The sequence below is a fragment of the Salmo salar genome, chromosome ssa09, assembly GCF_905237065.1.
Source record: "Salmo salar chromosome ssa09, Ssal_v3.1, whole genome shotgun sequence".
In the NCBI taxonomy this organism is placed as follows: domain Eukaryota; kingdom Metazoa; phylum Chordata; class Actinopteri; order Salmoniformes; family Salmonidae; genus Salmo; species Salmo salar.
The window spans coordinates 104,020,369-104,046,360 of record NC_059450.1 but is presented as its reverse complement, the minus strand read 5'-3'; the positions used below and the strand labels follow the sequence as shown (position 1 = coordinate 104,046,360).

The following is a 25,992-nucleotide window of genomic DNA, read 5'->3' as shown; positions in this document are numbered from 1 at the left end:
CCCACCCGTTACACTAGCATGTAATTGTTCTAGAAATCATTTCTGGTAGCCTCAGGTTTATTATTATTGCAGGTAGTCTCACCGGCAGGGGCTCCACGTAGAGGATAAGGAAATGCAGGGACATGGAGAGGCAGATGGCTCCCAGCAGCCACACGTTCTCCCAGGGGGGCATACGCAGCAGGGACTGGTTCTCTGACACACTGAGGGAAACAGAGAGAACAACTGGGCTAAGTCACTGATTAAAAACCCATTTGGGAGCCATTTGCCCATCATTTGACCATGTGTACCAGATTAATCTCACAACATTATGCTACTAGTGTCAAGCCTAAAGCAACAGTGGAGAAGTTCAAAAGAGAGAGGCAACGTGAAAGATGTAGTGGCATAGTCTGACCTGTTGAGGGCGTTGCACATCTCAATGGTGACAAGCACAGACAGGGCCATGGTCATGGGGTAGGGGGATTCAAACAGCTCACACTCCAAACCCTCAAACTCTGGGTTGTCAGGACCACACTGCAGGAAGTGGCTCTGTGGGCAGAGGAGAAAAGCCGCTCAGTAAGTCTATGCGTGAGTGCGCCTGCGTTTGAGTGCGTGTGCGTTGTATTGGCATTGTTCTCCTACCAGTTGGTAAAGGTGATCCTGGGTCCGTCCTCAGCAGCGACGAACCACCAGGTAGCAGCACCGACTGTAGCCGCACCTACATAGCCTGAAGAGGCAGAGCACAGGAGTCACACATGGCTATCTGGATACACACAACAGCCTAAACACTTGTTCAACTAAGCCATAGTTTTAAGCCATATTTCACTTTTGTGAAGTTTTTTTCTCCACAGAAGGCAAGTGAACTCACATCCGATGGCGAGGTATCTGAAGAAGAGCCATCCAGAGATGAGGGGCTCGCGGGCGTTGCGGGGGACCTTGTTCATGATGTCCAGGTCAGGGGGTTGAAGCCCAGTGCAGTGGCAGGGAGGCCGTCAGTCACCAGGTTAACCCACAGCAGCTGGACAGGGATCAGAGCCTCAGGGAAGCCTAGAGCAGCCGTCAGGAAGATGCTGTAGGAATGGTAGAATAACATTATTTACGTGAGGATGAAGGCTTGTTAACCCTGGCACTGACAACCTTTTGATTTTCTTACTGAGCGATGTGGGGTTGTGATAAATGACGCCCAGTCCCTATATAGTGCACAACTATTGACCAACGCCCTATCGGGTCAAAAGTAGTGAACTTTAACTGGAGCCATTTGGGACAAAGCCGTGATCCTTACCAGACGACCTCTCCCACGTTGGAGGAGATGAGATAACGGATGAACTGCTTCATGTTGTTGTAGATGGCCCTGCCCTCCTCCACAGCCGCCACGATGGTAGAGAAGTTGTCATCAGCCAGGACCATCTCAGAGGCCGACTTAGCTACAGCCGTGCCTGAACCCATGGCGATGCCAATCTCTGCCTTCTTCAGAGCAGGGGCGTCGTTCACGCCATCACCAGTCTGGTCATGGGGAAAGGACAGGGCGTGGTTAGCCATCTACTTTTCTACAGGATAGCTTTAGACTAATCACATATGGATTAGAGGTTACATGACATGCTGAGGGCTCATCATGAAAACCAAACCACAAAGTGTAGTTTCAGTTCAACGCTGCACAGAAACTGATGAGGCAGGTCTCAGGAGGACCTCGTCTCACTCACCATGGCCGTGATCTCGTCCATGGACTGCAGAAACTCCACAATCTTGGACTTGTGGGATGGCTCCACGCGGGCAAAGCAGCGTGCATTGACCACCGCGTCTCGCTGGGCAGCCGGCGACAAGTCGTCAAACTCGCGGCCGGTGAAGGCCATGGAGGAGACATCGTCTTTGTCACTGAAGATGCCGATGCGGCGGCAGATGGCAATGGCTGTGCCTTTGTTGTCGCCGGTGATCATGATGACGCGGATGCCGGCCAGGCGGCACAGCTTGATGGAGGCGGCCACCTCCGCCCTGGGAGGGTCCAGCATGCCCACGCAGCCCACGAACGTCAGGTCCGTCTGGGGAGAGAGACAGTCAGACCAGAGTCCTGGATTTGGCTCACTCACAAGGCCTCATCCGTATGATCGAAATCTTTTGTTTTTGCAATATACATTTATTTTTGCAGCCTCATGTTACTTCTATACAGTAAGCCCAAGTAAGTTCTCTGAATAAATGCTCTGCTATTTCTGTCACTGTCACTGCATTATGACCCCCCACTTCCTCACCTCGTATTCAATGAAGCGGTTTGAGTCTTCCAACACCATGTCCTCTTTGGCAATGGGGTTGTCCTTTGTGGCCAGGGCCAGGCAGCGCAGTGTGTCACGCCCCGTCCCGTACTCCCTGATCACTGACAATACCTTGTCCTTGATACCCGGGGTCAGGGGCACCTTGTTCCCGCCCACACGGATGTGAGTGCACCTGTCCAGCACTCCTTCTGGGGCTCCCTGGAGAGTGAGGGACAGAGACAGGAACTCAAACCAGAGGAAATAAAGCATTATCCTCTGCTCATTTCCTACACACTCTACATTACAACTACAAAATGACACCGGTTCTTAATCTCACTATGGCAGGGGGCACTATTTTCACCTCCGGATGAAAAGCGTGCCCAAAGTAAACTGCCTGCTACTCAGGCCCAGAAGCTAGGATATGCATATAATTAGTAGATTTGGATAGAAAACACTCCAAAGTTTCTAAAACTGTTAAAATAATGTCTGTGTGTATAACAGAACTGAAATGACAGGTGAAAAGCTGAGGAAAATCCATCCAGGGAGTGCCATTACTTTGAAATGGCTGTTTTTCCAATGAAAGCCTATCCACCATTTAAAGGGATAGGACCTAGATTCCATTCCCTATGGCTTCCACTAGTTGTGAACAGTCTTTAGACATTGTTTCAGGCTTTTATTCTGAAAAATGAGGGAGAATGACAACTGAGTGAGTGGATAGTGGGATGTCCCCAGAGCTGTTTGCTGTGAGCGACCGAGAGCGCGCCTTTCTCTTTTTTTTATTTTTATATTGACGACGCTATTGTTCGGTTGAAATATTATCGATTATTTAGGCTAAAAACAACCTGAGGATTGATTAAACATCGTTTGACATGTTTCTATAAACTTTTCCGGTACTATTTGGAATTTGTCTGCCTGTTGTGACCGCATTTGAGCCATTGGATTACTGAACAAAACACACCAACAAAATTGAGGTTTTTGGATATAAAGAGGGACTTTATCAAACAAAACGAACAATTGTGTAACTGGGAGCCTTGTGAGTGCAACCATACGAAGATCAAAGGTAAGTAATTCATTTTATTGCTATTTCTGACTTTCGTGACTAATCTACTTGGCTGGTAGTAATGTAATGTTTTGTGTGCTGAGCGCTGTCCTCAGATAATCACATGGTTTGCTTTCGCCGTAAAGCCTTTTTGAAATCTGACACGGCGGCTGCATTAACAACAAGTTAAGCTTTATTTTGATCTATTACACTTGTGATTTCATGAAAGTTAAATATTTATAGTAAATGAATTTGGCGCTCTGCAATTTCACTGGATGTTGGCCAGGTGGGATGGTAGCGTCCCACATACCCTAGAGCGGTTAAAGTACACAAACACATGTATCAAAATCCTATCATTTATCATAGTTACTATGAAGCGGCATCTAGAACTGTGTCCAAAATGACACCCTATTCCTTATATAGTGACCTACTGGGCCCTAGTCAAAAGTAGGCACTATATAAGGAATTTCTCCTGTGTCCATATGGTCTACAATCCGAGAAATACTGTAGATGGATGCTAATAATTACCTTAACAAACATCTTGCCAATGGAGGAGTGGGCCTTGTTGGGTGTGCAGTACACAGACATCGACTTCCTGTCTCTGGAGAACTCCAGGGTGAACTCCTTCTTCATCAGCTGCTTGATGACCTGTACCACACAGTGAAGAAACACACACCAACACATCTTTAACAAGGAGTGGAACAACAACCTGGGGATGTCTGATGGAATTGGACCACACTCAGGCATAAGTCCTAAATGGCACCTTATTCCCTTTATAGTGCATTACTTTGACCACCAGGGCCCATAGAGCTCAGGTCAAAAGTAGTGCACTATAAAGGTAATAGGTTGACATTTGGGACCAACACACAGTTTTATAATACTTTCACAGGAGAATCATGTTGGGATTAAGAGAGAGCTGACGGTGGCTTACAGAGTTGCAGGCATTGGCTCTCTCGATCTTGGACAGGCCCTTGACGTCGGTGTCAAACACATTCATCTTCTCCACCAGGCAAGTGAGGGCAGTCTCTGTAGCCTCGCCAACCTTCTCATACACACCTTTGATCTGAGGAGAAAACACACACCAGATAGTAGCAATGAACAACTAAAAAACAGTTAACTTGTATATCCACAACATAATGGAGAAGACTTCTGATATTCAAAACCATAAATGAACCACGGATAAAGGCTTATGTGACAGGCCTTTTCAACCAGCAGGAACATAACAGTGAAGGTTATAAAGGACATAAACCTCATTGTAATCCAGGGAGGAGTCGTTACATAAGGCACAGATGGAGGCCATCTCAACTAAGCCATCATACTGGGAGGACTTCACTGGTTTACCATCATGGTACCTGGAATAAAAGACAACAGCCATGAAAAAGAGTGAACAGTGAGCTCAGGTATGTTGTGGTGTATTGATAACAAGACTACACGTGTGTGTGTTTCATTGTGTGCGCACGCGTGTGTTCGTTCTGTATGTGTCACTACTCACACTTGTCCCTCAGGGGCGTATGTGGAGCCAGTGATCGTGAACTCCTTCAGGGAGCAGCTATCGCCCGCCACCTGGTCAATAACGAACATCTACAACACAAACGGGTAGAAAATGTGTCAGGTCACACACACACAAATCTGTTTCCTTATGGATGCAAGGCACTCGCATACTAGGTTCATTCAGTCGTCTGTGCCTCACACACTTCCCTAAAACGCCTTCGCTTAAAAAAAAAAAGAGGAAAAAAGCTGCAATATTACTGTTGTCCCTCTTAAAACACCATAGAAACATATCCAGGATACTGTACACTTCCTCAAAATAATTCAAATTCATCTAAGATACATTAAGAAATCAAATTCATGTTTTTTCTGAGGAGGTCCAAGTTAAGCAATTTTACATTAACTAAGATGTTTGGTGCAGTATTTCTCAAGTGAAAAAAAATTGCATGAATACTAGTCATCTCTCATTGTATTACATTTCATTAAAGAATCCCGTCCAGTAGCCACTTGTGATAGAAAAATGACATACTTACCTGATTTATTTTATATTAATAGTGAACGATTATATATTTAACTAAAAGTAAGACTGGTCTGCTAACGCTGAGTTTTTATGGTGTCCAGTCTAGCTTCCTGCAGCTAGTCTGGGCGTCGAGGAAATGGGTTTTACTAGAGGGTGACAACTTTACAGCCACATACCATTCTATGATCAGTGGTGCACTGAGGGAGATGTATTCCATGGACAGGTTGTGGGGTGGTTGTAACTGGGATAGAGATGGACTGGACAAAGGGTTCCTAGACATCCTGGCATCAGGGAAATTAAGCCAGGGTTGGGGGGTTATAACACCATGTGTTGTTAACGACATGATGAACCCAAAGTGGCTTATGATGCTCTTTGAGCTGCCTGAGAGAGTTGGAACTAAGCATTCTTAGTGTCCGATATAAGATGTCTGTTTCTCGTTGTTTGGGAGGCTCTCAGCCTAACAGTCAAGGCTGTTGAGGTGAAGGTTTCATTATTGCAATAATGAATCGATATTAAATGAAGATGATTGTTTGAAGAAATGACCAAGTCTCTCTCAGTGCTGAATTTCCACAACACACTGCTATCAGGAGTTGACCAACCACAGCCCCAAAAAAATCTGCCGAACACCAAAATGGACAAAAACATCACAATTTGCACAAATTGTTTCGACTGGGAAGCATGCGACAGGCTTTACACAACCACCAGTTCTCTAGATCCCCTAAATCACCCTAACACTGTATGCCGCTGATTCGGAAAGCGGACATTTTACAGGCTCCAGACCAATTGTATTTTTGGCAGCCAATCGTAACTTTCTTTTGTAAATAATGTTTCCACCATCATTTCCTATGATTGACAAGAGCTTTTGGACATCAGAACAGCAATCACCAACCTTGAATTGGACGAGGACTTTACTTCAATGAGTTGGAGGCGAAAGACATTGATTATCCCGTACCCGACCCAAATTCCAGACACTCATAGAAGGTTAAGACCGTGATATAGAGGCACCTTCATTAGACAACGGCGGTGAGAATAAAATCGTCTCTACCCTTTATTGGTGAATATACAGTCGCTGGAGAAAAAAACTGGACGAGCTCTGATCAAGACTATCCTATCAATGGGACATTCAGAACTGGGTGAGACTCAACAGCTGGTGCGCGATCTCTAATATTAAGGAAGTCTCAAGGTCCTGCTCACTTCAGTTAGAATAGCTCATAATAGAGGTCGGCCGATTAATCGGAACGGCCGATTAATTAGGACCGATTTCAAGTTTTATAACAAATCAACAATGTTTTTTTTTAATACACCTTTATTTAACTAGGCAAGTCAGATTAAAAACACATTCTTATTTTCAATGACAGCCTAGGAACGGGGGTTAACTGCCTTGTTCGGGGGTAGAACAACAGATTTTTACCTTGTCACCTCGGGGATTCGTTTTTGCAACCTTCCGGTTACTAGTCCAACGCTCTAACCACCTGCCTTACATTGCACTCCACGAGGAGCCTGCGTGGCAGGCTGACTGACTACCTGTTATGCGAGGGCAGCAAGAAGCCAAGGTAAGTTACTAGCTAGCATTAAACTTATCTTATAAAAACTATCAATCTTAACATGATCACTAGTTAAACTAGTAATATCATCAATCATGTGTAGTTATCTAACGTGTCCTGCGTTGCATATAATCGATGCGGTGCCTGTTAATTTCTCATCGAATCACAGCCTACTTCGACAAACGGGTATGATTTAACAAGCGCATTTGTGAAAAAAGCACTGTCGTTGCACCAATGTACCTAACCATAAACATCAATGCCTTTCTTTAAAATTAATACACAAGTATATATTTTTAAACCTGCATATTTAGTTAATATTGCCTGCTAACATGAATTTCTTATAACTAGGGAAGTGACGTGTCACTTCTCTTGCGTTCCGTGCAAGCAGTCACGGTATATACAGCAGTTTGGGCCGCCTGGCTCATTGCGAACTGTGTGATGTCCATTTATTCCTAACAAAGGCCGTAATTAATTTGCCAGAATTGTACATAATTATGACATACCATTGAAGGTTGTGCAATGTAACAGGAATATTTAGACTTAGGGATGCCACCCGTTAGATAAAATATGGAACGGTTCCGTATTTCACTGAAATAATAAACGTTTAGTTTTCAAAATGATCGTTTCCGGATTCGACCATATTAATGACCAAAGGCTCGTATTTCTGTGTGTTATGTTATAATTAAGTCTGATTTGATAGAGCAGTCTGACTGAGCGATGGTAGGCAGCAGCAGGCTCGTAAACATTCATTCAAACAGCACCTTCGTGCGTTTGCCAGCAGCTCTTAGCGATTCTTCAAGCATTGCGCTGTTTATGACTTCAACCCCCGAGATTAGGCTAGTGTAACCGATATGAAATGGCTAGCTAGTTAGCGGGGTGCGCCTAATAAGCGTTTCAAACGTCACTCGCTGTGAGACTCGGAAGTGGTTATTCCCCTTGCTCTACATGGGTAAGGCTGCTTCGAGGGTGGCTGTTGTTGATGTGTTCCTGGTTCGAGCCCAGGTAGGGGCGAGGAGAGGGACGGAAGCTATACTGTTACACTGGCAATACTAAAGTGCCTATAAGAACATCCAATAGTCAAAGGTATATGAAATACAAATGGTAGAGAGAGAAATAGTCCTATAATAACTACAACCTAAAACTTCTTACCTGGGAATATTGAAGACTCATGTTAAAAGGAACCACCAGTTTTCATATGTTCTCATGTTCTGAGCAAGGAACTTAAACGTTAGCTTTTTTACAGGGCACATATTGCACTTTTACTTTCTTCTCCAACACTGTTTTTGCATTATTTAAACCAAATTGAACATGTTTCATTATTTATTTGAGGCTAAATTGATTTTATTGATGTATTATATTAAGTTAAAATAAGTGTTCATTCAGTATTGTTGTAATTGTCATTATTACAAATATTAAATAATAAAAAAATAATTTGGCCGATTAATCGGTATCGGCTTTTTTGGTCATCCAATAAATCGGTATCGGTGTTGAAAAATCATAATCGGTCGACCTCATAAGCTGTAAAACATACCATACAAACCAATACAACATTTTTGTATTTTTCACAACTGTCCATTTACCACCACAAACTGAAAACTGATGCTGGCTCTAAGACCGCACTCAACGAGCTGTATAGGAGCCATAAGCAAACAAGAAAATGCTTATCCAGAGGCTGCGCTCCTAGTGGCCAGTGATTTTAATGTAGGAAAACTGAAATCTGTTTAACCTAATTTCTACCAGCATGTCACCTAGAGACGTATACAAAGCTCACCCTCCATTTGGCAAATTAAACCATAACTCTAGCCTTCCAATTCCTGCTTACAAAAATAAAAAAAAACAGGAAGTAGGAATGACCCGTGGTCCCTTGTGGCTCAGTTGGTAAAGCATGGTGTTTGCAACGCCAGGGTTGTGGGTTCGATTCCCACGGGGGACCAGTACGGAGAAAAAAAATTATGAAATGTATGCATTCACTACTGTAAGTCGCTCTGGATAAGAGCGTCTGCTAAATGACTAAAATGTAAATGTAATGACGTGTTCGATACGGAAGTGGTCAGATAAAGCAGATGCTACGCTACAGGACTGTTTTGCACAAACTGGAATATGTTCCAGGATTCAACCGATGGCATTGAGGAGTTTACCACATCAGTCACCGGCTTCATTTATAAGTGCATCGACGACATCGTCCCACAGTAACCGTACGTACATATCCCAAATTGAAGCCATGGATTACAGGCAGCATCCACATTGAACTAAAAGCTAGAGCTGCCGCTTGAGACAGCCTACAGGGAGGTCTGAGACCTGGCAGTGTGATGCCAGGACAACAACTTCTCCCTCAAAGTGAGCAAGAGGGACACTAATTCAGACGCATATAAGAAATCATCAAACAGGCAAAGTGTCAACACATGACTAAAACCGAATCCTACTACACCGGCTCTGATGCTCATCGGATGTGGCAAGGCTCGCAAACTATCACAGATTAAAAAAGGGAAACCCGGCCATGAGCTGCCCAGTGACGAGAGCCTAGCAAATGTTTTTAATGCCTTTAACATTGAACCATGCGTGAGTGCACCAGCTGTTCTGGACGACTGTATGATCACGCTCTCCGTGGCCGACGTGAGTATGACCTTTAACCTGTTTAGGATAGGGGGCAGTATTTTCACGGCCGGATAAAAAAAACGTACCCGATTTAATCTGGTTATTACTCCTGCCCAGAAACTAGAATATGCATATAATTATTTTATTTGGATAGAAAACACCCTAAAGTTTCTAAAACTGTTTGAATGGTGTCTGTGTATAACAGAACTCATATGGCAGGCCAAAACCTGAGAAGATTCCATACAGGAAGTGCCCTCTGACCATTTCTTGTCCTTCTATAGCCTCTTTATGGAAAATAGAGGATCTCTGCTGTAAAGTGACATTTTCTAAGGCTCCCATAGGCTCTCAGAAGGCGCCAGAATGGGGAATGATGACTCTGCAGTCCCTGGGCGAAAAACAGTAGGGGTTTTGGAAAGTGGTCGTTCTGAGAACAATGACACGGGCGTGCGCGTGCATGTGAAGACTGCATTTTCTATTTTCAGTGTTTGAACGAAAACAAGGTCTCCCGGTCGGAATATTCTCGCTATTTTACGAGAAAAATCGCATAAAAATGTATTTTAAACAGCGTTTGACATGCTTCGAAGTACGGTAATGGAATATTTTGAAAAAATTTGTCACGATACGCGCGCGGCGTCACCCTTCGGATAGTGTCTTGAACGCAAGAACAAAATGCAGCTATTTGGATATAACTATGGATTATTTGGAACCAAAAGAACATTGGGTGTTGAAGTAGAAGTCCTGGGAGTGCATTCTGACGAATAACAGCAAAGGTAATCCAATTTTTCTTATAGTAAATCTGAGTTTGGTGAGGGCCAAACTTGGTGGGTGTCAAAATAGCTAGCCATGATGGCCGAGCTATCTACTCAGAATATTGCAAAATGTGCTTTCACCAAAAAGCTATTTTAAAAATCGGACACCGCGATTGCATAAAGGAGTTCTGTATCTATAATTCTTAAAATAATTGTGTTTTTTTTGTGAACGTTTATCGTGAGTAATTTAGTAAATTCACCGGAAGTGTTCGGTGGGTATGCTAGTTCTGAACGTCACATGCTAATGTAAAAAGCTGTTTTTTGATATAAATATGAACTTAATTGAACAAAACATGCATGTATTGTATAACATAATGTCCTAGGAGTGTCAGCTGATGAAGATCAAAGGTTAGTGCTGCATTTAGCTGTGGTTTTGGTTTTTGTGACATTATATGCTAGCTTGAAAAATGGGTGTGTGATTATTTCTGGCTGGGTACTCTCCTGACATAATCTAATGTTTTGCGTTCGTTGTAAAGCCTTTTTGAAATCGGACAATGTGGTTAGATAAAGGAGAGTCTGGTCTTTAAAATGGTGTAAAATAGTCATGTTTGAAAAATTGAAGTATTGGGATTTCTGAGGTGTTTGTAATTCGCGCCACGCTCTATCATTGGATATTGGCGAGGCGTTCCGCTAGCGGCACATCTAGATGTAAGAGGTTAAACAGGCTAACATTCACAAGGCCAGACGGATTACCAGGACAGGTACTCAGAGCATGTGCTGATCAGCTGACCAGTGTCTTCATTGACATTTTTCAACCTCTTCCTGACCTATTCTGTAATACCTACAAGTTTCAAGCAAACCACCATAGTACCTGTACCCAAGAACACCAAGTGAACCTGTATAAATTACTACCGCCGCGCTGTAGTCACATCTGTAGCCATGAAATGCTTTGAAAGGCTGCTCATGTCTCAAACACCATCATCCCTGAAACCCTGGACCAACTCCAATTCACATACCGCTTTAACAGATCGACAGATGACGCAATCTCTATTGCCCACTACACTGTCATTTCCCACCTACACAACAGGAACATCTACAGGCCTGATCACCGTCGACAATGAGACAGCCTATAGGGAAGAGGTCAGAGACCTGGCAGTGTGATGCCAGGACAACCGCTCCCTCAACGTGGGCAAGACAAAGGAGCTTATCGTAGGAATGGGGGCCGAACACACCCCCCCCCCATTCACATCGACAAGGCTGTAGTGGAGCAAGAGCTTCAAGTTCCTCGGTGTCCACGTCACTAAGGACCTATCATGGTCCAAACATATCACAGTCGTGAAGAGGGTAGGAAAACGCCTCTTCTCCCTCAGGAGGCTGAAAAGATTTGGCATGGGCCCGCAGATCCTCAAAAGGTTCTACAACTGCACCATTGAGAGCATTTTGACTAGCTGCATGATAGCTTGGTATGGCAACTCAAGTGATACTGGAGCACCAAGTCTGGGACCAAAAGGCTCCTGAACAACTTCTACCCCCATGCCATAATGATGCTGAACAGTTAGTAAAGTAGCTACCCCGGACTATTTACACTGACCTCCTTTATTATTTATTTATCGTAATGCACTGGCTCTATGCACATTCACTTAACTAACCACACTCACAAAATACACTTCACATAACCAGAGTAGCAGCAGGGTATTATACATCCTGAATGCCTAGTTACTTTTACCCCTAACTACACGCACAGTACCAGTCAAAAAGACACTTACTCCTTCAAGGTTTTTCAATATATGTACTATTTTCTACATTGTAGAATAGTGAAGACATCAAAACTATGAATTAACACATGAAATCAATTGGTAACCAAAAAATTGATAATCAAATGTATTTATAAAGCCCTTTTTACATTAGCCGATGTCACAAAGTGCAACACAGAAACCCAGCCTAAAACCCCAAACAATACAGATGTAGAAGCACGGTGGCTAGGACAAACTCCCTAGAATATATTTGATATGAGATTCTTCAAAGTAACCACCCTTTGCCTTGACAGCTTTGCACACTCTTGGCATTCTCTCAATCAGCCTAATGATGTAGTCAAAAAGAGGTTGAGGTTGTTAAAAAGTTCATTTGTGGAATTTCTTTCCTTCTTAATGCATTTGAACCAATCAGTTGTGACAAGGTAGGGGTGGTATACAGAAAATAGCCCTATTTGGTAAAAGACCAGGTCCATATTATGGCAAGAACAGCTCAAATAAACAAAGAGAAATGGCAGTCCATCATTACTTGAAGGTCAGTCAATACAGAACATTTCAAGAACTTTGAGTTTCTTCAAGTGCAATCGCAAAAACCATCAAGCGCTATGATGAAACTGGCTCTCACGAGGACCGCCACAGGAAAGGAAGACCCAGAGTTACCTCTGCTGCAGAGGATAAGTTAATTAGAGTTAACTGCACCTCAGATTGCAGTCTAAATAAATGCTTCAGAGTTCAAATAACAGACATCTCAACATCAACTGTTCAGAGGAGACTGTGTGAATTAAGCCTTCATGGTTGAATTTCTGCACAGAAACCACTACTAAAGGACACCAATAAGAGGACTTGCTTGGGCCAAGAAACACGAGCAATTGACATTAGACCGGTGGAAATATGTTTTTTGATCTGATGAGTCCAAATTTGAAATGTTTGGTTCCAACCGCCGTGTCTTTGTGAGACGCAGAGTAGGTGAACGGATGATGTCCGCACGTGTGGTTCCCACTGTGAAGCATGGAGGAGGTGTGATGGTGCTTTGCTGGTGATACTGTCTGCAATTTATTTAGAATTCAAGGCACACTTAACCAGCAGGGCTACCACAGCATTCTGCAGCGATACACCAACCCATCTGGATTGCACTTAGTGGGACCATCATTTGTTTTTCCAAAAGGACAATGACCCAACACACCTCCAGGCTGTGTAAGGACTATTTGACCAAGGAGCGTGATGGTGCAGCGTCAGATGACCTGGCCTCAACAATCACCAGACCTCAACCCAATTGAAATGGTTTGGGATGAGTTGGACTGCAGAGTGAAGGAAAAGCAGCCAACAAGTGCTCAGCATATCTGGGAACTCCTTAAAGACTGTTGGAAAAGCAATCCAGGTGAAGCTGGTTGAGAGAATGCCAAGAGTGCACAAAGCTGTCATCAAGTATATCTAAAATATATTTTGATTTGTTTAGCACTTTTTTGGTTACTACATGATTCCTCGTGTTATTTCATAGTTGATGTCTTCACCATTGTTCTATCATGTAGAAAATAGTAAATATAAAGAAAAACCCTTTTGATTGGTACTGTACAACCTCAATTAACACTACTGTGTACTCCTGCACATCGACTCAGTACTGGTACTAAGTAAGTCAGTTAAGAACTAATTCTTATTTACAATGACAGCCTAGAACTGCCTTGTTCAGGGGCAAAATTACAGATTTTTTACCTTGTCAGCTCGAGGATTCGATCTAGCAACCTTTCGGTTACTGGCCCAACGCTCTAACTACTAGGCTACCTGCCGCCCAAAATGTATGGTTTTTAATTGTGTTCTCCTTTTCTATTTAGCAAATCTTTCTTAGTTATTTACTGCATTTTTGTGAACGGGCTCATAAGCAAGCATTTCACTGTAAAGTCTATACCGGTTGTATTTGTCACATGTGACCAATAACATTTGATTGGAGCCCACTGATCTACATGCAGTAGAAGCACAGCCTACCAAGTAGGGTGCAGCACATCAGACAACTACAATACCAATAGAGCACTGATAAACCATAGCAGCTTTACTTAGGCAAATTAATGAAATAATTGCTACTGTACCTGGGAACAAAAACACTAAGGATTAAGCACACTTTACTACTGGTGGCTGTGGGTCTCCTGGAGATGTATTCTAGACAAAGGTACTAATGCATATCCATGCTGGGATGAATGTGTGGATGTAATCTGTCTAAATTAATGGGAGTCAACACAATGTGACGGAAGAGCGGGAGAATATTAGTTCTCCATAATGAACAAAACACACAAACCAGCAAGGCGGCAGGACAGGGGAGGGAAAGAGGAGACAGGAGAAAAAAGGCAGACAGGGACAGGGTTAGAGGAGACAGGAGAGAAAAAGCAGACAGGGATAGGGTTAGAGGAGAGAAAGAGAAAAAAACTAAAAAACAAAGGGAGATGGAGAGCGTGAGATAAAGTGGGAGCATGTGAGAGAAACAGAGAGCGTGAATAAGAGGGCAAGCATGCCTCCTCCACAGACACACAGTGAGACTAATCTCCTGGAGCCGGCTCTGCAGAGAAGCAAGGCAAGATGGAGAGAAATATTAAAATAAAAGTATGAACCGGTGTCATCTTTCCCTTCTCCCCTCCTGCGGCACAGTAGACTTCAAAGAGCTGTGACGTCAGGGATGCTTTACCAAAAACAATGAATTAAGAAAAACATTCCTCTACTCAAGCAGGCTGGAGAGCTACGCTTCTTACACAGCAGCCGAATTTCAGATTCTGACATTGCAGTATTGGTACAGGAATAGTTCAGAAGTATATACGCCAGCAAGTTTTGCAATGGAAAACTATTTCTTTGATATCTTTAAACAAGATACTGCTTCCAATCTCTCCGCTCTATTGCAAGAACTGAACCATGCTGCCATGTTATGCTGTGCTGTTTTGATTATGCTGGGCAGTGTTGCGTGGAGATGCATTGTGTAATGCTGTGCATGCTGTGCCTTGTGCTGTGTTTGCGTGCAGAGACACTCTCAGCAGAGGCCACTCAAAAAAACACGAGAGAAAGAGAGTTGAGAGGGAGAGGTAGAAGAATGAAGAGAATGAGGGAATGAAATGTGAGAATAGTAGGAGAAGGCAGGAAGAAAGGAAGATAGAAATGATACTGGAGTGATACAGTGGAAGAGAATAGCAGCAGAGGAGACCATGGGGGAAAGAGGCTTGGGAGTGGTAATGCATAATGGTCCATATTCAGGGGGTCAGTAACAGGCAGACCCCCTGTTGCCCATTCCCCTAAATATGGATGACCGTGTGTGTCACTCATCACAAATCTGAGGGCAGTGAAGAGGGGGAGGGGAGATTAAAATCACCAGGAACTCCTCTAAACATTTGTTCAGTTTTGGAAGTCTGTTTCAACGAGAAAAAAATAAGTGATCATGTCTCAATGAAATAAAGGTATGAAATTGTTATTTTCAAATTTGCAGTGCACAAATGATTAGAATTACGTTCCTGTCTCCGACCATCCGCTCCGACAAACATTGGCCCACGGCTTAATCTAATCTCCTACCCCTGGCATAAAGTGTTCGGCGGATGCATATAATCAATCTAATATGATGCAATTCAATAAATATAGGAACAACAATTTCATATCCTCCACTTTCTAATCTAATTTAAACCATGATAGAAAATAAATGAATCATTCCTTATGCTGCTTTGCCTTTCAACCTCTACAATACCCTGTGGATAATCCACACTGTCAGTAGACGCTGTCAAGACTGCTTTATTGCCAGGTGGGTTCAGATGCCAAATCAGTGGCAAAGTACTCACTGGAATGGATTGTTCATGGTTGGCAAGAACATAGCCTTCTCCTTAAGCAGGTATACAGCTACATAAACTAGCAGAGGCTAATAAAGTTGAGCTCAGATAGCCCTAAAACTCCACCTGGTTAAATATGCTAATGTGGAACAGGCTGCTGTAGGCTCTGTTTGGCTCAGCTGGACCCCGCCCTGCCAGTGCAGAGTGCTGAAAGCTCGTCCTAGGAGGCAAGGTGTGAGGTGTTTTTTGCTTGGCTTTTGCATTGAGCAGCTGGAGATTTGCTTTTGAGATGCTCAGTGGCTGGGTCTCATATCTTGACTTGCCTCTTTCCCAGGATCCTCCATGGTAAGTGTTTCCAAGCAGTAGCACACAAAGCTAGAATCATTGATTTAGGTAAGAATATTTTTCACTGCGAAGGTCATGTTAGTTTTAATACCCTGAGCGTTGGACGTAGCCATAATACTAAACATCAGCCATTCCTAAACATCAGCCATTCCTACTAAATCCCCATGGTGCTCTGGGGATGGGGACTCACCCTGCAGACAGACATCTGGTTGGTGGTGAGGGTGCCAGTCTTGTCTGAGCAGATGACGGAGGTGCAGCCCAGGGTCTCCACAGAGGGCAGGCTGCGGACGATGGCGTTCTTCTTGGCCATGCGACGGGTTCCTAGAGCCAGACAGGTGGTGATGACAGCAGGCAGACCTAGTAAAGAGAGATGGAGATAAGAGAGGGTTAGACATACTAACTATGCTGGAGCCCAATGTATTGCTTTCTGTATATTATAGACTGCTTCCCCTCACTCCCACTCTCCTAGTGACTCTTACCCTCTGGGATGGCGGCCACGGCCAGGGCCACAGCAATCTTGAAGTAGTACACGGCGCCGCGGATCCAGGAGCCTCCGTGGACGGGGTCACTGAAGTGGCCAATGTTGATGAGCCACACAGCAATGCAGATCAGGGAGATGACCTTGGACAGCTGCTCCCCGAACTCATCCAGCTTCTGCTGCAGAGGCGTACGCTCCTGCTCCGTGGACGCCATCTCGTCCCGGATCTTGCCAATCTCCGTGTTGACGCCTGTGGCCACCACAACACCCACCGCCTTACCCGCTGCTATGTTGGTGCCCTGTGGAGGAGAGAGGAGAGGTGGTGAGACACTAGGTGTACACTGCTGAGGGCTGTAATAACACTGGGGAAACCTGAAACACACTGGGCACCTGAACAAGTGGGGGAGGAACAGCTAAAAAACTGGAGAAGAGGATGAGGGGTTAAGGAGAAGTCTGACATCAAAATCCCAGAGAGGAACATGTAACGGAGATAAGTGGAGAAAAGGAGATTATAATTCTTGGGTTGGCTAAACAGGGAAGAGTATGATGTACTGAAGAGACAATAGAAGATGAACGGGGAAGGGGGAGAGAGGTATTTAATGGTTTTCTAGTTACTCACACAGAAGAGCATGTTCTTCTTGTCCTGGTTGACAGCCCGGGGGTCAGGCACCGGGTCAGTGTGCTTGATCACAGAGACAGACTCCCCTGCAGGAGGAGAGAAAGAGACGGATGAGGATGATCAAACAACGCAGCCCTTACACAGAGCAATGTGGTGCTGGGTTGACATTTTGGGGAAGATGGGTGTGGATCGACTTCACAGCTGACTGAGCAGGGCTGCCAATTACAAAATGCGGCATCCAAGGGGACTTTCACAGTCATGAGTCTGCACTGCAGGGGGAAGCAAGGCCTAGTGGGTAATCAGCTGAGCAAGCTCTGCACTGTTCTGATAGGCTGAGAGACTGTTTTTGACAGATTAGAGCCATGAATGGCAGGAGGGAAAAGCAGCTGAAATACCAAACTCTGCTACCAATTAAGGCAGTGGAGCAAGACAGGGGTTTCGGGACTAGCTTCTTCTCGTAACGCTCTCCGCTCTCATCCATATCGCTCTCTCCCTGTCAGTCTCTGCCTCCCTCTTTCAGTCTATCGTTGTTCTCCCTCTATACTGTGTTGATTAAGAACTGCTGACTTCTTCTTGAATAAAGGTTCACGGAGTCATTCAGAAATTCTTGTTCTCACACTGACTGTTTCAGGGTCATTCCCAAGTGGTGACTAAACCCATTCATCAGCCCATATAACCCAACTCAAACACTGGCGACTACATACAAATTATACACAAAGATAAAGCATAGCTAAATAAGATTCATATTGTAAATTCCTGTAACATTGTGTTCTTGCGGTGCTTTTACGGATGCAGGAGCAATGACAAGTAGCATTTAAAACTACACTATACATACTTTTTGTATGTGGAACCCCCTTCAAATGAGTGGATTCAGGTATTTCAGCCACACCATTGTTGACAGGTGTATAAAATTGAGCACAGAGCAATCTCCATAGACAAACATTGGCAGTAGAATGGCCTTACTGAAGAGTTGTGACATTCAATGTCGTACCGTCACAACAAAGTGCTGTTATTGTGAAGTGAAAATGCCTAGGAGCAACAACGGCTCAGCCGCGAAGTGGTATGCATAGTGCCAACTAAAGTTTGGTGGAGGAAGAATAATGGTCTGGGGCTGTTTTTCATGGTTTGGGCTAGGCACTTAGTTCCAGTGAAGGGAAATCTTAACGCTACAGCATACAATGACATTCTAGACAATTCTGTGTTTCCAACTTTGTGGCAACAGTTTGGGAAGACCTTTCCTGTTTCAGAATGACAATGCCCCCGTGCACAAAGCGAGGTCCATAAAGAACTGGTTTGTTGAAATCAGTATGGAAGAACTTGATTGGCCTGCACAGAGCCCTGACCACAACCCCATCGCACACCTTTGGGATGAATTGGAACGCCAACTGCGGGCCTAAACGCCCAATATCAGTGCCCGACTTCACTAACACTCTTGCAGCTGAATGATTTTTTTTAAATTTCACCTTTATTTAACCAGGTAGGCAAGTTGGGAACAAGTTCTCATTTACAATTGTGACTTGGCCAAGATAAAGCAAGCAGTTTGACACATACAACATATGGAGTAAAACAAACATACAGTCAATAATATAGTAGAAAAATAAGTCTATATACAAAGTGAGCAAATGAGGTGAGATAAGGGAGGTAAAGGCAAAAAAGGCCATGGTGGCAAAGTAAGTACAATATAGCAAGTAAAACATTGGAATGGTAGATTTGTAGTGGAAGAAAGTGCAAAGTAGAAATATAAATAATGGGGTGCAAAGGAGAAAAATAAATAAATACAGTAGTGAAGAGGTAGTTGTTTGGGCTAAATTATAGATGGGCTATGTACAGGTGCAGTAATCTGTGAGCTGCTCTGACCGCTGGTGCTTAAAGCTAGTGAGGAAGATAAGTGTTTCCAGTTTTAGAGATTTTTGTAGTTTGTTCCAATCATTGGCAGCAGAGAACTGGAAGGAGAGGTGGCCGAAGGAGGAATTGGCTTTGAGGGTGACCAGAGAGATATACCTGCTGGAGCGTGTGCTACAGGTAGGTGCTGCTATGGTGACCAGCGAGCTGAGATAAGAGGGAACTTTACCTAGCAGGGTCTTGTAGATGACCTGGAGCCAGTGGGTTTGGCGACGAGTACTACCCACCACTGCGTACAGGTCGCAGTGGTGGGTAGTATATGGAGCTTTGGTGACAGAACGGATGGCACTGTGATAGACTGCATCCAGTTTATTGAGTAGGGTATTGGAGGCTATTTTGTAAATGACATCGCCGAAGTCGAGGATCGGTAGGATGGTCAGTTTTACGAGGGTATGGTTGGCAGCATGAGTGAAAGATGCTTTGTTGCGAAATAGGAAGCCAATTCTAGATTTAACTTTGGATTGGAGATGTTTGATGTGAGTCTGGAAGGAAAGTTTACAGTCTAACTACACACCTGGGTATTTGTAGTTGTCCACATATTCTAAGTCAGAACCGTCCAGAGCAGTGATGCTGGACGGGCGGGCAGGTGCAGGCAGCGATCGGTTGAAGAGCATGCATTTAGTTTTACTTGTATTTAAGAGCAGTTGGAGAGTTGTATGGCATTGAAGCTCATCTGGAGCGTAGTTAACACAGTGTCCAAAGAAGGGCCAGAATTATACAGAATTGTGTCGTCTGCGAAGAGGTGGATCAAAGACTCACCAGCAGCAAGAGCGACATCATTGATGCATACAGAGAAAAGAGTCGGCCCAAGAATTGAACCCTGTGGCACCCCCATAGAGACTGCCAGAGACCCGGACAACAGGCCCTCCGATTTGACACACTGAACTCTATCGGAAAAGTAGTTGGTGAACCAGGCGAGGCAATCATTTGAGAAACCAAGGCTATTGAGTCTGCCGATGAGGATGTGGTGATTGACAGAGTCGAAAGCCTTGGCCAGGTCAATAAATACGGCAGCACAGTATTGTTTCTTATCGATGGCGGTTACGATATCGTTTAGGACCTTGAGCGTGGCTGAGGTGCACCCATGACCAGCTCTGAAACCAGATTGCATAGCGGAGAAGGTGCGGTGGGATTCGAAATGGTCGGTAATCTGTTTGTTGACTTGGCTTTCGAAGACTTTAGAAAGGCAGGGTAGGATAGATATAAGTCTGTAGCAGTTTGGGTCCAAAGTGTCCCCCCTTTGAAGAGGGGGATGACCACAGCTGCTTTCCAATCTTTTGGAATCTCAGATGACACAAAAGAGAGGTTGAACAGGCTAGTAATAGGGGTTGCAACAATTTCGGCAGATAATTTTAGAAAGAAAGGGTCCAGATTGTCTAGCCCGTCTAATTTGTAGGGGTCCAGATTTTGCAGCCCTTTCAGAACATCAGCTGACTGGATTTGGGAGAAGAAGAAATGGGGAAGGCTTGAGCGAGTTGCTGTGGGGGTGCAGTGCTGTTGACCGGAGTAGGGGTAGCCAGGTGGAAAGCATGGCCAGCCGTAGAAAAATGCTTATTGAAATTCTCAATTATAGTGGATTTATCGGTGGTGACAGAGTTTCCTATCCTCAGTGCAGTGGGCAGCTGGGAGGAGGTGCTCTTATTCTCCAAGGACTTTACAGTGTCCCAGAACTGTAAGCAAGTAACTGCAGCAATGTTCAAGCATCTAGTGGAAAGCATTCCCAGAAGAGTGGAGGCTGTTATAGCAGCAAAAGGAGACCAACTCCATATTAATTCCCATCATTCTGGAATGAGATGTTCGACAAACAGGTGTCCACATACTGTCATGTAGTGTATCATGCATAACATAAGAAATACATAAAGACTGATAAGAAACAAGGCCAAAGCCTAGATCTCACCTGTCAGAATGGACTGGTCCACCCTCAGGGTTGTGGATTTGATGGAGGTGAGTCGAATATCTGCAGGAACTTTGTCGCCAACTGTGGAGAAAAACAAACAAAATGGAGGGAGACCATTAAAGGAAAAATCCACCAAAAAAACACACATTTCTATTGTTAAATAACACTAATATGTGAAAACGATAACTTCTGTGAACAAATGTTTCATTTTAGCGTTATAATAAAGTTGGTAGCAACATGGAAAATGGTTGTGACATCTGTTGCAACTACAAAATACACAAAGCAATGCTCTCTCTATGGGCTAGCAAGCAAACGAAGCAACACACAATAATATCAAAGACAATATCAGAAAAGTAAAGTAAATAGATATAAAATCACCAAACAAACGGCACTATCAATTTAGGAGTCTACAATCTCACCATGTTCAACCTGCAGATCGATGTGCCTCAAAGAGTGGAGTCTGACATTCGCAACAGCAGATATAGTTGAGGAGATGGGAAACGTTGCCCATGCTAGTCAAAAAAATGGGCCGTACAGTGCATTTTGAGCGTCAACAAGTAGTACAACATTGCAACTCTTTTTCAAGGTGTAAGAAAATGTACTTGCCATCTGGATTATCGTATAGCTTTGGAATCCTGACATTACGCACTTTCTAGGAAAACAGGCACGTTTCTCGACATTTACACTGACTTTGAGAAGGGATTGCGTGACGATAGCTTAGCAACCGCATGACGCAGAATGACAACGTTAACACGATTGGTCGACAGTCTGCTGGGTGGGGAGTTGTACGTTTCTTCATTTATTGGATTCTTATCTCCTTTCTATAATATCTCTGGCAACTGCAATGCATTCAGGACCAACGAGGCAGACAAATAGGAAAAATGTGCTTGACCCTCCGAGAAATTTGTAATTTAACTTAACGAGGTTAGGAATATCGCAAAAATATGATCAATGGCTCATTCGAGAGAAGACACCTTTCCAAGTTATGACATCCTGCCTATATTGAAATCTGAGATGTATGACAGACGTTTTTTGCCATGTAAAAGTCGTATTCCTATTAAACTTTGTGTAGTGACAGCTACTTTCACGGTGCTACGTCATACTGGCCGGATTTCTTCCTGCTTGAACGCCAATAACTCAAGATACACATTAAACCATGAAATGACCCAGGGAATTGCTAGATCACACAGACGCACAAAAACAATACAACATTCAAAATGGGTTAACATTTCCTTTAAGTACAACTAGAGCAGGTCTGAGTTGAGTGGATTATACTGAAGGAGGATAACTTCAGTAAATGGATTACATTCTAACCTGTAGTTCACAGATTAAGCACAAAACATCTAAACAAATTAGGCATACGGTACATGAGGATGGGGCAATTTGACATTTTGAAGGCATAATTGGGTCATGAGATGTTCAAAATGTTGGTGAAATATGCTGTCCAAACCTCTGAAGACAGAACGGCTTTATCAAACTCAATTAGTTCCTTCATGAGCAAGAGGGTCAAAACTAATGATGTTCACAGGGCATGTCTAAAATATTGAAATTTACATGGTTTTTAGAGTGAAGTACATCGGAAAAAAGCAAAAGAAAACTGCAAGACTGAATAGGAGAAAAAACAAGCAACAAACAAAGAAGATAGGCTTTTGAAAATAACTATTTTTCATAAAATTGTAGTTATCTTAGCAAGCTGAATTGTTTACCAGTTGCTAAGCAGTTGCTAGGGACTCTTTTGGAAGAAGCTAGCTAGCTAACGAAGAACAACAAAGAATATCTAGTTAACAGAAGAAAAGAAAGAGAAAATCAGGACAGAAGAAAAAGGATATCAAAGTGAAACAGTTCTCTAAAGACACAGGAGACAATAATACAAGAAACAACACTTCTGTAGCTTGTCAACTATGTGTCTGTCTATCCCTGTTCTCTCCTCTCTGCACAGGCCATACAAACGCTTCACACCGCGTGGCCGTTGCCACTCTAACCTGGTGGTCCCAGCGCGCACGACCCACGTGGAGTTCCAGGTCTCCGGCAGCCTCTGGAACTGCCGGTCTGCAGCCAACAAGGCTGAGTTCATCTCAGCCTATGCTACCCTCCAGTCCCTAGACTTCCTGGCGCTGACGGAAACATGGATTACCACAGATAACACTGCTACTCCTACTGCTCTCTCTTCGTCTGCCCACGTGTTCTCGCATACCCCTAGAGCATCGAGCCAGCGGGGTGGTGGCACTGGAATCCTCATCTCTCCCAAGTGGACATTCTCGCTTTCTCCCCTGACCCATCTGTCCATCTCCTCATTTGAATTCCATGCTGTCACAGTTACCAGCCCTTTCAAGCTTAACATCCTTATCATTTATCGCCCTCCAGGTTCCCTTGGAGAGTTCATCAATGAGCTTGACGCCTTGATAAGTTCCTTTCCTGAGGATGGCTCACCTCTCACAGTTCTGGGTGACTTTAACCTCCCCACGTCTACCTTTGACTCATTCCTCTCTGCCTCCTTCTTTCCACTCCTCTCCTCTTTTGACCTCACCCTCTCACCTTCCCCCCCTACTCACAAGGCAGGCAATACGCTTGACCTCATCTTTACTAGATGCTGTTCTTCCACTAACCTCATTGCAACTCCCCTCCAAATCTCCGACCACTACCTTGTATCCTTTTCCCTCTTGCTCTCATCCAACACTTCTCACTCTGCCCCTACTCGGATGGTATTGCGCCGTCCCAACCTTCGCTCTCTCTCTCCCGCTACTCTCTCCTCTTCCATCCTATCATCTCTTCCCTCTGCTCAAACCTTCTCCAACCTATCTCCTGATTCTGCCTCCTCAACCCTCCTCTCCTCCCTTTCTGCATCCTTTGATTTTCTCTGTCCCCTATCCTCCAGGCCGGCTCGGTCCTCCCCTCCTGCTCCGTGGCTCGACGACTCACTACGAGCTCACAGAACAAGGCTCCGGGCAGCCGAGCGGAAATGGAGGAAAACTCCGCCTCCCCTGCGGACCTGGCATCCTTTCACTCACTCCTCTCTACATTCTCCTCTTCTGTCTCTGCTGCTAAAGCCACTTTCTACCACTCTAAATTCCAAGCATCTGCCTCTAACCCTAGGAAGCTCTTTGCTACCTTCTCCTCCCTCCTGAATCCTCCTCCCCCTCCCCCCCTCCTCCCTCTCTGCGGATGACTTCGTCAACCATTTTGAAAAGAAGGTTGACGATATCCGATCCTCGTTTGCTAAGTCAAACGACACCGCTGGTCCTGCTCACACTGCCCTACCCTGTGCTTTGACCTCTTTCTCCCTCTCTCTCCAGATGAAATCTCGCGTCTTGTGACGGCCGGCCGCCCAACAACCTGCCCACTTGACCCTATCCCCTCCTCTCTTCTCCAGACCATTTCCGGAGACCTTCTCCCCTTCCTCACCTCGCTCATCAACTCATCCTTGACCGCTGGCTACGTCCCTTCCGTCTTCAAGAGAGCGAGAGTTGCACCCCTTCTGAAAAAACCTACACTCGATCCCTCCGATGTCAACAACTACAGACCAGTATCCCTTCTTTCTTTTCTCTCCAAAACTCTTGAACGTGCCGTCCTTGGCCAGCTCTCCTGCTATCTCTCTCAGAATGACCTTCTTGATCCTAATCAGTCAGGTTTCAAGACTGGGCATTCAACTGAGACTGCTCTTCTCTGTGTCACGGAGGCTCTCCGCACTGCTAAAGCTAACTCTCTCTCCTCTGCTCTCATCCTTCTAGACCTATCTGCTGCCTTTGATACTGTGAACCATCAGATCCTCCTCTCCACCCTCTCCGAGTTGGGCATCTCCGGCGCGGCCCACGCTTGGATTGCATCCTACCTGACAGGTCGCTCCTACCAGGTGGCGTGGCGAGAATCTGTCTCCGCACCATGCGCTCTCACCACTGGTGTCCCCCAGGGCTCTGTTCTAGGCCCTCTCCTATTCTCGCTATACACCAAGTCACTTGGCTCTGTCATATCCTCACATGGTCTCTCCTATCATTGCTATGCAGACGACACACAATTAATCTTCTCCTTTCCCCCTTCTGATAACCAGGCGGCGAATCGCATCTCTGCATGTCTGTCAGACATATCAGTGTGGATGACGGATCACCAGCTCAAGCTGAACCTCGGCAAGACGGAGCTGCTCTTCCTCCCGGGGAAGGACTGCCCCTTCCATGATCTCGCCATCACGGTTGACAACTCCCTTGTGTCCTCCTCCCAGAGTGCTAAGAACCTTGGCGTGATCCTGGACAACACCCTGTCGTTCTCCACTAACATCAAGGCGGTGACCCGATCCTGTAGGTTCATGCTCTACAACATTTGCAGAGTACGACCCTGCCTCACACAGGAAGCGGCGCAGGTCCTAATCCAGGCACTTGTCATCTCCCGTCTGGATTACTGCAACTCGCTGTTGGCTGGGCTCCCTGCCTGTGCCATTAAACCCCTACAACTCATCCAGAACGCCGCAGCCCGTCTGGTGTTCAACCTTCCCAAGTTCTCTCACGTCACCCCGCTCCTCCGCTCTCTCCACTGGCTTCCAGTTGAAGCTCGCATCCGCTACAAGACCATGGTGATTGCCTACGGAGCTGTGAAGGGAACGGCACCTCCATACCTTCAGGCTCTGATCAGGCCCTACACCCAAACAAGGGCACTGCGTTCATCCACCACTGGCCTGCTGGCCCCCCTACCTCTGAGGAAGCACAGTTCCCGCTCAGCCCAGTCAAAACTGTTCGCTGCTCTGGCACCCCAATGGTGGAACAAGCTCCCTCACGACGCCAGGACAGCGGAGTCAATCACCACCTTCCGGAGACACCTGAAACCCCACCTCTTTAAGGAATACCTAGGATAGGATAAAGTAATCCTTCTAACCCCCCCTTAAAAGATTTAGATGCACTATTGTAAAGTGGTTGTTCCACTGGATATCATAAGGTGAATGCACCATTTTGTAAGTCGCTCTGGATAAGAGCGTCTGCTAAATGACTTAAATGTAAATGTAAATGTAATGTCCATCTCTCCAGACACACACACATGAAACCACTGGCTCACTCAAATGTGCAGAATGTAGGC

The 25,992-nt window shown here is 44.8% G+C and overlaps 1 pseudogene; it reads right to left on the bottom strand.

Annotated features, from left to right (window-relative positions):
* The window catches only part of LOC106566303 (sarcoplasmic/endoplasmic reticulum calcium ATPase 2-like), a 70,688-nt pseudogene that overhangs the window by 3,905 nt on the left and 40,791 nt on the right, over positions 1-25,992 (bottom strand).